Source organism: Cynocephalus volans, chromosome 9 (genome assembly GCF_027409185.1).
Source record: "Cynocephalus volans isolate mCynVol1 chromosome 9, mCynVol1.pri, whole genome shotgun sequence".
In the NCBI taxonomy this organism is placed as follows: domain Eukaryota; kingdom Metazoa; phylum Chordata; class Mammalia; order Dermoptera; family Cynocephalidae; genus Cynocephalus; species Cynocephalus volans.
This window is the reverse complement of record NC_084468.1, coordinates 36,491,593-36,506,250: the sequence shown is the minus strand read 5'-3', so window position 1 is coordinate 36,506,250 and position 14,658 is coordinate 36,491,593. Positions and strand designations below refer to the sequence as shown.

Genomic DNA, 14,658 nt, shown 5'->3' with positions numbered 1-14,658 from the left:
TAAAAAGGGCAAAAGATTAATTCTCTGAACTCAGGATCCAGATATTTGCAGTTGTGTTTAGATTGGAAATATAACTTAGCCTCAGAAAGCAAACTACTTAAATTGGCTTTCAAATAATTTAGCATTTCTTTAAAATTTAATAATACAGTCTCTAGTGAAATATTTTCCTGCCATTATACCAAAATATTCTCTTTTGCAGTACATTGTGGCATTATTGTAAAAGTTATCTTTCCATTTTATAGAGACAAGGCATCTGTGGACTTTTGCTTACAATAACAAGCTAAAGACAGCCCCTTTGTTATCAGAGGGACTGTGGCAAAAAGATCCGTGCTTACCAAAATCGATGTTACAAGTGAATATTTATATGCACAGAAAGATATTCACAATTCCCCCTGCAGAAGTGTACTGCACATAAATCTAGTCCTCAAGAACTTGTTATGTGGAAGTTAACATGAAGGGGTGGAAGGGGAAGAGAAGTCCTTTTGAAATTTGTTGAAGTCATGAGAGAATGTTTCTAATAGTACTTTGAAAACTGTAAGGGATACTTAAATGTACTGGTGGTAGCTTCTTTTTGGGAAAGGAAGCACACAATTTTAGAGAAAATTCAGAACCCTGTGCAACCTCCACACTTACTTTTAACCTCCTTTTGTCCTGTACTTTTATTTTTTTTCTTAATTACATATGTGTTTTCAAAGTTTTCCTTGTTTCAAGAATTTTATTTAATTATTTCAGGAAGATCTCTAGAAACTTGAGTCTGTAATAGTGACAAAACATATACTTTAAAAAAATTAGCTGTATATTGTTTTAAAAGAAGTAAAGAAAAAAACTTTTATTATTCTATTTAATACATCTATGTTTATTTTTATGTTAACACTAAGAGTAGTGTATACTACAATTGTTTGTTAACCCATCTTTTCTACTTAATAAATAATGAATATTCATGACAATAAATATTTATCTATGACATTTTTAGTAAAAGAAAAACAATTGGATCTTGGTCTTTTCTTTAGTTTTAGACTATTTTGGCTTTCAGTTAGAAAAGAGTATAAATATGTGAAATACGCTGTGTAGGTTTTTCATCTGAGTACAGAGAATAGAATAGGATTCACTTTCTATAATCTCTGTAGTGTTTACTGTAACCAGACATACTCTGAATAGAAGACTGTGGGACTGAATATGTGTTCAAAATTCTAATGTCACTGGCTGACAGGTACTGTGTATAAAGCTTTGTGTCTTCATTGGTCCCTTTTGTTATATTACAATAGTGCAGATGACATATTCCTACCACCTAGCTGTCTTAATATTTCTGTGCCTAAGGGAGAATTCTACCTACACATTTCTCTCTCCAAAGAAACTCTAAATATCTCAGATGAAGTGATGGGTACAGAAGGAATATTTGATAGATTTTTAAATAGAATTTATTTTTGTAGCAAATTGCAAAAATGTTTTATAGATCTTTGCATGCTTTCTTAATTTTTAGTTCATTTATGAAGCCAGCATTTGTTGAGTGCTATGTGTGAGATACTGTGTTAGGAGCTCATTACTCAAAGATGAATATGTCCTTGCTTTCAGGAAACTTAATTCGAGTTTCAAATTCAGATTCAAATGACATTTATTCAGCATGTGACAAGCAGTGGACCAGTTGTTCTTAGATGAGGTGTTTGGCCACTAAAATTCAGTAATATTTATTGACCCATACCCTCCAAAATAAGGAATAGAATTTTCTAATCTTTAATTTTTTTTCCTCCCATTATATTTTCTTTAATTTTTGGTACCTGCTGCTACTTGTTAAGTTAAATTAGCAAATGGAAAAAAAGCTAATAAAAACTTCCAAACATTTAATTGATAAAATGAGAGCAATGATTTTGAAAGCATGAATGTGTGTGTGTGGCACACACACATTTTATTTTATATTTGAAAACCTGTATGCATATAATGTAGTCATAATTTCTTCTAGTAGAATAGTTCTTTGTTAACATGGTACAGATAAATACAAGTATATCAAGATTTCATTGTATTTTGCCCTTAGAGTGACTCCATTGTTTGAGCAAGTTTGAAAGCTGTAGCATTAAGTCATTTGATCTCCACAATAATTCTGGGGTAGGCAGAGGACTTTCTCCTGAGTTTCAATAATGCCTCAGGAGAAACTGAGGGGAAAGTAACTTTCTCAAATTCACACAGCTAGAATATGTTTGAGTCAGGATTCCAGTTCTCATCCATTGAACTTCAAAGCCATGCAGTATCCTCCTAACTCCCATGAACTGGTGGGGAAGGTAAACTCACAAATGCTGGGGGTCTGTCAAGGAAGGGGCAGTCATTTCAGCTGAGAAATCGGGAAATGTGTGCACTGCATTGAAGACTGGGCATTGAAATAAGTATTTGGGGCTGAGTCAGAAGACTGAGAGAAAGGGGGAGAATAGCTAGGGCTGTAGAAAAAGCACATGCCTGGCATGGAGGGATGGGAACTCATGTCACATCCAGAAAGCAGCAAGAACTCCACCGTGGCTGGGCTCTGCGGCATGTTGGAGAGCAGAGCAGGCTCTGAGATGGACAAGGCTGCTTGATGCCAGAATTAGGAGGGCTACACGTGCGCCATGCTGGAGACTTGCGGTTTCTGAACAATGAATAGCCATCCAGATTTTTAAAGTAAGAGAAATAACATAATTAGATGGGAGTTTTACAGAGATCACTTGGGCAGTAGTGTGGAATGTAGCCTGGAAAAGAGAAAACTGGAGGCTGGAGACCCAGGGCCAACACGTGAGGTTCTGTAGGTTGTTCACTGTACAAGTGTACATGTGAGCAGTGGGTTAGGGGCTGGAAACCATCCAGCATGTTACTCAGCAAGCTGTACACTCTTGCCTGCCCAAAGAGAGCACCTTTTGAAATTTGTACAAGATGCTCTACTTGCCTTTTAATTGTTTATAAATAATAGGAGGAATTAGACAACTAAAGAAATAATAATGTATGTTAGGGCCCAAGAATCTGGAGGTGAATGTGGTAGGCTGTTTACTGTGTGTCGTTGGGCATGTTCCCCATCCTCTGAAAGCCTGTTTTCTCATCTTTAAAGAAGAGTTAATAATAGGTTCTAGAGGGGCTCTGGACAGATCAGTTAAGGGGCATTGGCAAGAGAAGGAGCAAGACATGAGAGATGGAGAAATGATAGGTCTAGGACTGGAAGCCATCACTAGCAGTCATTTAACTCTGAGAGTGTGCTGGGAATGTACTAAAAGCTATACGTGTTTTATCTTATTTAATCCTGTATTGGCTCTGAGTGGCAGATGTTATTACCCCATTTTCAAGATTTTGAAACTGAGGCCCAGGCAGGTTAAACAACTTGTCTAATGTCACACAGCTAAGGAGTGATGTAGTCAAGACTTGAACCCAGGGCTGCGTGATTCTCACATGTATGCTCTTAACCAGTTTGCCATGCAAAAGAAGTCACCTTTCAGAAAAGAAGTACTCTTTTCTATATGTTGAACTCCTTTAATATCCTCCTTGAATCTCTGATTTTATCTTTTATTGTTTTTAACTTGAATTGGGCCATAGTTATTTATATAATGTTTAATTTGATTTACCACATTGTAAAATTCTAAGGGCTGGGATCAGGTCCCATTAATTTTTTTGTCTTCCACAGTTCCTTGTTCAATAAAATATGGTCGGTAAAGTGAATAATCTCTTAAGATTCCTTCTATCTCCTAAAATTAAATCATTTTTATTTTATAACAATATGTAATATTGCTATAACATTATTATTCATTATTATACATTATATGTATAAAAAGCTTCAGTTGCAGTTATAGTCCAATAGAACTTACAAAGGGCTCCTTGGATGTTAGTTTTGTATTTGGATTGATGGCTTAAGTTTCAGGATTTTCCTTATTGCCATTTTAACTGAAAAATAATTTGTGACTTGCTATCAAAGACTTAAACCCAGACCAAAATGCACTTCTTGCAAGTCCTTTGTGGAGGCTATAAAGCTGTGCCTCCTGCTTCATTGCTATGGCAGATTTAAAACTCATATGTCTTAAATGATATTTTTGAGTCCATAAAAAATATTGTTATTCATACAGTTAAGGACCTCAGTTTGTAAACTCATGTGAAACCCTTGTGTTGATTTTCACTCTTCTTTTTTCCTTATTATGTATTTTTTTAATTGACAAAAATTGTGTATATTTGTGGTGTATAGCAGGATATTTTGAAATATGTATACACTGTGGAATGGCTACATCAAGCTAATCAGCATATGCATTACCTCATGTACTTCTGCTGGCAGTCACTCATGTTTGGTCTCTGCTGGACTCAGATTTAGACAACATACATGCTTTCTTAGTTCAGGGCAGGCGATTATCAGAGAGGCCCTGGGTCAGCCTGCATCGGTTTGTATTCTACCTCTTCTCTTATGAACTCTGTAACCGTTGGCAAGAAAGAGTCTGCAAAATGAGGATGGATAAGGAAAACAGGTTGTGGTAGTAAATTCATGTACCTGCTTCACTGGGGATTTAGAAGAAAAAATCCTCATCCAGATGTGAGCTGCTTTTGTTCAGATAGTCTTCAAAGGAGGCCAAAATTGTGAGCTTATAACAGAATTTAACACCTTAATATTATAGCCCATATTTATCCCAGGATAACCCTTTGCATCGTAAACCAGAGCTCACATTTTCTTGCAACTACTGCATCTATGTCATGGACTGTAAAGAGGTAGTTTTGGCTTTACTTCATGCTGTATATGCCCGAGTAGAGTAGGAAATGATGGCTTTTAGGAAAATGGAAAATGTTATTTGAGATCAACATTGCTTCTGGGCTTTGAAAAACTCAGGGGTTTCTTTCATTTTCCAGGAGAGTAACACAAGTGAGCTGTGAGAAAGGAAACCAAACCCTAGGGAAAGTTTCATAGCTTGTGTTTGCCGCTCTTACTGGAAAAGAAGAAGGTAAGGGCCTCTAAATAGCTCTCTAGCCTCAGTAGACCGTAAGTTCAGGTGTTCTGGAAATAGAACACAAGGGAGCTTCTATTCCCATTGGCCATTGCTTGGCCTGAAGGAGAAGTGAAATAGCAGTAGAATGGGTCTCTTAGAACATTTGCTGTACAGCAAAACCAAATTATGCCTGTGCCAGGGTTTATTTTCTTTCATAAACTTAAAGTTGCACAAAACTTGTGATGTTTTTCCCTTTTGAGGTTTTACATCTTAGATTACTGGAAGAGCAAACAGAGTTGAATGAAAACTCTATTCAGACCAAATCTTATTCTTGTAGTCTGTGGCTGCTTAATTTTGCACTCTAAGGTAAGGGCAAACTTGACCTATGCATTCTTGACAGTGAAAAGCAGGAGCAAAACAGCTGAGTTTAAAAAACATTTTCAGGGTTACCTTCTTCCACTGTGTGATTCCTGCAGAAAGCTTCAGTGTGCTGTAAGCTGATAATCTCTTAATACTTGGAAACTTTGGTAAGGAAAATTCGATTGTACACCTTTCCCTTTTGCTTGTGACCTGATTATTGTTTTCCTGTATTTAAAAGTACATGTTAAATTCTTCCTTTGATGTTTAATATCAGACAGACTTCAGTTGTGTATTATAGCCCTTGATGCATATGTGTTGTTTGAATGAAGATCAGCTTTGGCAAATTGGATTTTGATGGTTACATTTGGATCTGGAGCCAGAACAGAATGGCAGTTTATTCTTTGATTCAACAAACATTTATTGGGTTTCTGCCTGGCCCTTTACATAAACTAGTTTCAAATCTCACAGATACCACAAAACCTTGCAAGCTATGTCTGTGTTACAGATAGAAAGAATAAGGCATAGAGAGTGATTAGGACTATTTTCTAGATTAGAAAAATAAGGCATAGAGAGTGATTGGAAAACTTGCTCAGGTTACATTTGCTATTAAGAGGCTGGGGATTTGCTTTGGGGTTTTTGGTCGACCTCAAGGCTGTTACTATAATGGGGGGAATGGGCTGCCTTTTAAGAGGAGATAATCAATACAGCAAAGATCTTGAGATGGGATCAAGAAAAGAGTAGTTAGCCATGAGCCCCTCATTCATTAATTTATTCAACAGGTATTTATTATGTGCCTGTTTTGTGCTAGATATTCTGCAAGGTGCTGGTGATGCACTGGTGGGCAAGACATAATCAATCCCTCATCAGCTTCAAGGAGGAAATAGGAATGCAAGAAAAAGTGACATGTTGCTTTTCCAAAAGTCCAAATTGTCTGGGTTGGAAGAGCTTTTATAGCATTTTTTAAGATGTAGAAATGTTGACACCTTAACCGAAGTTGTATAGTTTTTTATTCTTGTATACCAGTCTACATACAAAATTATCTATGAATAATTTGAGGGGTGGCTTCTCTAGAATACTTTGCAATTGTACTCCTTCCTTGAGCTGCTTAGGACATGCAGAAGTGGAGGTTGGAGCAAAACTGTATTGAGTTTTAGACAAAGTCTTACAAACAAAAATTTGGGGCAATTACCTGGCAAGGACTATATGTAATTCAGCTTTGGGTTCCCCATTTTATGTAGGAGGTAACAGCATAGTGCCTGATACATATATGGTTGATTGGCTCAGTGATAGGAAATAAAATAAGGAAGCAAGGGGAAGAGTAACTCATAGATACGGGGATAAGTTCAGGTAATATCCAGGAGGAGCATGATGGTGACAGTAAAATAAACCAGTAAATGGCATATGATGGACTTAATTCACATGCACGAATTGTTTCAATACCCAGGGGAGGAGGAGCAGTGTTTAGGTAATCTGGAAGTGCCATTGGGTTTTGGTGCTTGAGAGAGACTGCAGCCTTCCTTTGACCTTCTAATTTGACTCTTCAGACTTTCTGCCCACATAGGAACCCTTCACGCCCACCTCCCCATTATGGTCTTTATTTCATCTTTTGAGACTTTCATCTTTTAAGTGTGATATTTGATTCCTTAATAAATCGAGTGACCATATATGCCAGTTTGCTGGGACTATCCTAGCTATGCCTGCTGTTCTGGTATAATTTTTGATAATGCCCCCTTTTGATATCAAAAGTGTCCTGCTTTGGATGATAAATTAAATGGTCACCCTACTTATAAAGGGAGTTTGTAGCATTCTATATCTTTTAAAAAAATCTTTGCAGCATTTTGATGAATTAACTTAATGTGGATGTAGTATCAGTAAAATTACGTTAGACTAGAGTTTGATGTCTTAGAAGTAGAAAAAAGAGAAAATGAGTGGTAGCTGAAAAGAGTCACATATAGAGAGAAATCAATTGATTTTAACAAAATGAAGTTTAGTTGCAACAAGTCATTGGCATAACCACATGAGAAAGGGCATTTAAAGATTATCATGATGATGACTATTGTTTAGGGAATCTAGCATCCTTGGAGAAAATCTTATCATTGCTAGTTTTGATTTAGAGTTTCAGTGTTCACAGAAGTGGCAATTTAATTCAGATGCATTGTCAAAATAGAAAGTAAAAGAAATAATTTCTTAGAACAAAGGTTTTGTCAGAGGTTTAAAGAAATGACTGAAGGGAAAATTGTTAAATTCAGATTTTTCCCTTAAATCATCTGTTAAATTGTCTTTGGATGAAAGTGATGGTAATGTTTTAATAAAATGACATATTCACATAGGAATGCCAAGGGCATTAATAGAATATATGTTGAGATTTTTTTTCTTAATAAATAGGGTTAAATTGGCTTTATCATTAATATACACGGATTTGAAGAAACTAGTGTTTTATCATCCAAATATATGAGGGTATTTCAAAAAGTTCATGGAAAAAATAGAATTAAAAGATAATATGAATCTTTCCATGAACTTTTGAAGTACCCTTGTATGTAAAAGCTTTTGATATTCAGGTAATGCTTGACAATAATTGCAGTATGAGAATTGGGTGTAGGATTAAGAACATGCTTATGATCAGTCTTTTCCATATTAATATTTTATGAGATAGTGATGCATTTACGTTCAGGTCACATAGTTACTTGTTCCCTGCATTATTATCTTTCAAAGGAGGGTGGATTTCGAGGGTAGAGGGACTGTTTCTGTATAACTCTAAAATTCTTTTCATCTTAGAATTGAATTCTGGTTCTGCCACTGTCTGTGAGAGAGTTCTTTCTCAGAGCCTCAATTTTCTGTCCCCTAAAATGGAAATACTAATATCTACTGCTTAGTTTATTAATAAGATGTGTATTAATTCCAAATCTGGTAATTAATACACATCCTATTACATTAAATGTGTAACACAAAGGTTCATGTCCTCCCGGGCTCAGGAATCAATAGCAGATACTGAGGATGGAGAGAAGTACGATTATTGGAAGGGTGAGATTCAAAATTATTAACGAGTTTCTGGCCAATCAGAATGGATGTGACTGTAAACATTCTGGATGGTCAGTCATCCTGGCACCCACCCACTTGAATAGCAGCCTGTATCGTCAATGTCCAGAAATCTATGTTTAACCTGTGATGGTTCACAAGGAGACCCATTGGGTGTCCTGGTTAAAGTAAAGCCCCCTCCTCTGAGATGATCAGGAAAAGAAACCATCTTCATATGATGAGGTGAACCTGGCCTTCGTGCCTTGATTCCTGTCCCAAAGGTTCTCCTTTTCTTTGGAGACCGTGCTAATCACTGCTGCCAGCACTGTGATAGCTCTTTGGGGACTCTGCTTTCCCATTTTCCATTCCATCCCTCATCTGAAAACATGTCCTTAAATCTACAGAATATAGAAGTTGAGTTTATGACTTTTAGCAAATCTCTGAGAGTCCCATAAAATTGGCTGCTAGATATGGCAAGCCTAAACCCGTCCTCGCTGGGCCCTCTACAAGGCTGCCTCTCTGGCCTAGACCGTTTAACCCCTACCTTCAGAAGTGACTGTCAACACATCTTGATGAGAAACCAGACATCAAATAAACTGAGGCTCTGGAAGAGGGAAGGTTTCCTCCTTTCTTCTACCAAGTCTTTCCTTGTTAGTTCCCATTTCCTTTCTCAGGATCTGCCTTTTTTCAGAGTAACTGACAGTGGGAATTCTACCTCTCACAGGGAAGCTCCTAACCCCTTTCCATAAGGGATGGGACAACAGCAGCCATAGTGGTCAAAAAGTCCACTGTTAGTACAAAAGCTTCCCATATAATCCTAGGAGGTTGCTTTCCTGGGGCAGGAGTGAGACGGTTTAATTATATTAGGCATAGACTGATGTGGTTAAGAGTCTTCAAGAAATCGTGTTGTGGGGACTTTTTCTGCCAACAGACTAAGATGGTACTCTCGACCTTTAGCTCAGGAATTTTATTAGACAAGGGGAAAGAACACAGAAAACCTCAGTTGTAGCTGGTTTTGCCTCTGTTCATGTGACATTGGACATATCAGGTACCTCATTCTAGGGTTCTTATTTTCTTATCCATTAAATGATTTTCACATGTAACATGATTTGTCAATCAAGAATTCTATGAATCTATAGTAACTCCTAAAAGTGCATAATACAGTTTTTGAACAAAATCAACCTGTCTGTATCTGATGATGGTGGTTACCATTCTTAACACGGTTTGTGACTATAGCTGTTTCGTGGAGACCCAGGCATTTATTGCTCGAAAAGGCCATTTTGCCCATTATTTGCTATTATGTTATCCTTTTGGTGTGCTTTTGAAGTGCAATGGCAAACTTGTTTTCTTATGATAGGACAAGTTCAACAAGTCTCCCTTGTGATTGCTTCATGCAAAAAGTTGTGAATTTGGGCCGGCCCGTGGCTCACTCGGGAGAGTGTGGTGCTGAAAAAGTTGTGAATTTGTCCCATCGTAGGCCTGAATGTTAGTGAGGACACCATTCTATTGAAAATGTAGGACCCTTTGTATATCTGAATGGATTTAGTAGCTCATGTGTATAGAAGTGTAACAGATTTTTGTGTTGATTTCGTATCCTGCAACTTTGCTGTATTTGTTTATTCTAACAGAGTGTGTGTGTGTGTGTGTGTGTGTGTGTGTGTAATCTTTAGGGTGTTCTACATATGAGATCATGTCCATTAACAGAGATCATTTTACTTCTTTTTTTCCAATTTGGGTTAATTTTATTTCTTTTTCTTGCTCAATTGTCTGGCTATGACTTCCAGTACTATGTTGATAAGAAGTGGTGAAAATGGACATTGTTATCTTCTTCCTGCTATTCGAGGAAAAGATTTCAGTCATCAAGTATGGTATTAGCTATGGGCTTTTCATATATGACTTTTATTATGTTGAGGTCATTTCCTTCTATTCTTAGTTTATTGAGTATTTTCTTAATCATAAGAGTGTTGAATTTTGTCAAATGCTTTTTCTACTTTGAGTTGATCATGTGGGGGTTTTTTCCCCTTCATTTTGTTACCATATGGTGTATTCCACTGATCCATTTTCATATGTTGAACCATCCTTGCATTTCAGGAATAAATCCCACTTGGTCATAATGTATAATCCTTTTAATATGCTGTTGTATTTGGTTTACTAGTATTTTGTTGATTATTTTTGCATCAATATTCATAAGAGATAACGGTCTGTAGTTTCCCTGCAGAGTAATTGTTTTGCTTTGGTATCAGGGTAATACTGGTCTTATAGAATAAGTTTGGAAACGTTCCCTCTCCTTTAATTTTTTTGAAGAGTTCGAGAAGGATTAATGCTAATTCTTCTTTAAATGTTTGGTAGAATTCACCAGTGAAGACATCTGGCCCTGGGCTTTTCTTTTCATTATTATTTTTTATTTTTGGTGGCTGGACAGTAGGGGGATCTGAACTCCTGACCTTGGTGTTATACGGCTGTGCTCTAATCAACTGAGTTAGCTGGCCAGCCCCCCTGGGCTTTTCTTTGTTGGGAAGAATTTGATTACAAATCAATCATCTTACTAGTTACAGGTCTGTTCAGATTTTCTATTTCTTCATGATTCAGTCTTGGATGGTTGTGTATCTTTAGGAATTTGTTAATTTCATCTAGGTTGTCCAATTTGTTGGCATTCAATTATTCTGTCTCATAATCCTTCTTGTTTCTGTACAATCAGTAGTAATCCTTCCTCATTTCTGATTTTAGTTATTTCAGTTTTCTTTTTTACTTAGTCAGTCTAGCTAAAGGTTTGTCAGATATGTCAATCTTTTCAAAGAACCAACTCCTGGTTTTGTTGACTTTTCTCAGAAGTTGGCTTCTATGACTTTTATTTGTAAATCACTCTTATACTAAGTAAATTGCTAGATTAATTTAGTATTGGACTTCTGTATTTTGTTTTTGTAGTTTAGCAATGAAAAAGATCTCTTTGCCTAACATATGTAGATGTATGGAGGGTTTAAATAATCAGTGCTTTAAAATAGTGAATTTGAATGTCTCTGTGATTTTTTTTTTTTCTTCTTCTTTGGTATTGTGTTTGTCTGACTGCTTATTGTGGTTTGTTCTTACAATTTGTTGCATTGTTGTGGTTATTACTCTTTCATGGACAGCTAAAGTACTGTCCCATGATTTGATTCCCAACTGGAAAGTTTCTTGTATTTTTTTTTTTCATGCTGAACTGGTAAAAGTTCAGGTGAGATTAATTAATTTTCATTATTATGTTAAATGAAAAGCCAGTAATATTTGTAGAAATGGGTGAGCTTAGGAAGGAAAGCTTAGAGGACCACTGGATTGAAAATTCCAAATTTTAATTCTGATTTTGTGAACCATAATGCTTCATTGAAGATGTAGACTTATAACCTCCTTCCACCCTACTCCCCCATGTAAAAAATTTGACATTACCATAATTCAGTGAGTAGCTTTCTCTGTGATTATGAGCTATAGGCAGTTTCAAGGTTTCTGTTAGGGAAATGCCACTCATACAATTTATTTTATGACTTCTTTTATACAGAAGCTGAGACCTCTTGGCTTACTTTAATTATCTCTTCTCTTCCTCCTGCTTCCCCTCCTACCCCTTCGCCTCCTTCTCCTTTTATCAAGAATTTTCTAGCTATGTTTTCTTTTTAAAAAAATATATTTAATTGACAAATAAAGATTTATATATTGACGGTGTACATCATGATGATCTGATATACATATACATCATGTACTGATTAAAAATACAGAACGCTTCATGAATTTGCATATCAGCCTAGTGCAGGGGCCATGCTAATCCTGTATTGTTCTTATTTTAATATATGTGCTGCTGCTAAAGGCAGCACTTTAATTTTTCTTCATGATAATCCATTTACTCAATCATGTGGGACCAGATGCATTTTATCTCAGAGGCATGATGAAGACCTGCCTTCCACAATTCAATGTCCTTATTTCTTCTCTTACCCTAATCCTTACTTAGAACTTCTATTTGTGAATCAAACCATTTATTTCTTTAAGAAATTTGTATCAGTTTTCTCATAGATTTATTAGTTTGTTGTTATCTAATCACTGGTAATGATCACTTTTATTTTACCAACAAAATATTTCTTATGTAGCTGCTTTATTTTGTTTTTATTCTTATTACATAACATAGTGGTGCATCTTTTAGTCAATAGCAGTTTTGATGGAATAAGTTACTATTAGTGATGATTGTAATAAATTACTGTTAGAAACTTGTGAAAATTCTAGTTTTACAATAGGATCTATAAATGACAGTATAAAAGTTTTACAAAAAGTTTTTGTAAGTGGGAAAAAAATCACCTATAAGATCTAAACCTATAAGTTTGTATTCCATTCCAGTCTTTTTTTTTAACGTGTGTACATATTTCTATTTGGTTTAGTTATAGTACACATCTTATTTTGTTCCTCCTATTTTTATTACTGTTATATCTTAATTTCCTTCTGTTATAGGCCCTTATGTTTATTTTTAATAGCTCCATAATCTATTCAATGTAGGATCATAATAAAATTGCATGTTGCCCAATGGTTGAAAATTCAGGTTGTTGTCATTTTTCCCATTGTGAATGCTTCAATGAACACCTCTTTTGCATATTTTTTGGTTATTAAATAACTTTGGGAAGCCTCCTGAACTGTGTTTTATTGTCAAGAATCAATCTTTGTTTTCAAATAAATCACCAAATAAGTAGCTACTATTATAGCTCTGTTCCTTCATTCCCTCATCTATCTATCCACCAGCAATACATTGGATTATTATGTGTCCAGTATGTGCCAAAAGCTAAGGATTTAAAGTTAAATAGGGTACCGCTCTGATCTTCAATATCTTGTAGTCTGGGGGAGACTCAGACTTGTCAGAAAGTAATACTTCAGTGTGATAGGGGATTTTGGAAAGATACTGGTGAAGTTCCCTAGTTGCATGAAATTGACTTTGACAGCATTGTTGATTGGTATCCTTTATGCTATGAGGTGTGGACATAAATCATGCCACATAAAAATTTTAAAAAGAAAATGAGTATAATAGGCTTATCTGACAGAAAATGGGCTCATCTGACCTATTCAACTTCTTTTGCTTCAAGTCTAAACCTACGTTCTGTGAGGTCTACGATCCAACATTCGTCCAGCCTTCCATGTATCATGTTTCTTCAACGTTCTAAGCTCCCTGTTGCCAGAGCAGTGTCACATGCCTCTTTCCTGTTCCACAAAAACTGCTGAGTTTGTAGTAGGTGTTGAAGTATTGGTGGTTCATTTGACTTGCTTTCAATTACTTCTTTTTTAAATGAATGATAATGTTTCACCATTTTATACTTCCCTTAGAACTTCGTTAACTTTCAATTTACATTCTTTGATGTTGGTGAAATCAGTGCCATTTTAATTAAATACTGTCATTTGTTTAGTTAAAAAGTTTCAGACTAAGAAGATATTTAAGAGGTTAGATAGTCCAGTAGATAGTCTTATAGTAAAAATTTCAAATTCTGCTACTTATGATGACTAGAAGCAGAACCTTCACTGGACAAAGAAAAACCCCTCTTTGTAAATTTTTGGAGGATCTCTAAGCTTTTCTAGAGGCAGAAAGACAAAAAAATATTTGTGTAACTAAGTATTAATTCAGGCTTGGATACAATGTATCTGTTTTGGAAATAGCGATTTATGGTTCCACCATTCTGAGGTCATTAGCTAGCTATGAATTTGCCTCCTTTATACTTGTGCATAAAAAAACTGACTCTTGTTTTTAAATTTCTAAAAAAGATGCTTTTGGAAACAGCTTTTGAGAATGATTTTCTGGGATTTTTTCTTTCCTTTTTCTCTCTTCATTTCTGAAACCCAAATAGCAGATTTGTGCCCTGTTCACTACAGAGCTGTGGTGATGAGACTGTGTACTTACTTTGTTACACACACGTATTGCTGTGTGGAATCACTGTCCGTTTGTAATCTCCAGATGAAATGCGGGGGGAATCTGGGATTGACTGAGATAAATTTATCTTGGCTTTCCAAAAACACTGTGTGAGCACAGTATAATTCACTTGGACAACTGTGGAATGAAACTCTTGTTTTAACTGCCATTAGATATTTCAAGGAAACTGACTGACTGAAGAATATATGGTAAATATGGTTGGCAGTTGATGGAATTTGAAGGAGCATTTACATCACCAACTGAAATAAAAATTTTTTTTCCCCCAAAGTGATTTATAGCCTCAGTTATGTGACTGAGGGATTGATCTCTTGGCAAGTCTTTATGAAATAACACCACAAGAAGAGAAATTATATGCATGCATCAAGCTTTGCATTGATTTCGTAAGCCCTCTTTATGGGGTGTGTGTAAGCTTGTTGTGTACAACTAACAAAAGATAGCTGTTCTTTG

At 35.9% G+C, this 14,658-nt stretch overlaps 1 protein-coding gene and 1 non-coding gene across 10 annotated transcripts in view; one reads left to right on the top strand and one right to left on the bottom strand.

Moving 5' to 3' along the window:
• The window catches only part of APBB2 (amyloid beta precursor protein binding family B member 2), a 357,658-nt gene that overhangs the window by 106,249 nt on the left and 236,751 nt on the right, over positions 1-14,658 (top strand). The window lies entirely within an intron of this gene.
• LOC134386675 (U6 spliceosomal RNA) lies at positions 12,022-12,127 on the bottom strand. Its single transcript, XR_010024506.1, has one exon. It is a non-coding gene; the product is annotated as a U6 spliceosomal RNA (small nuclear RNA).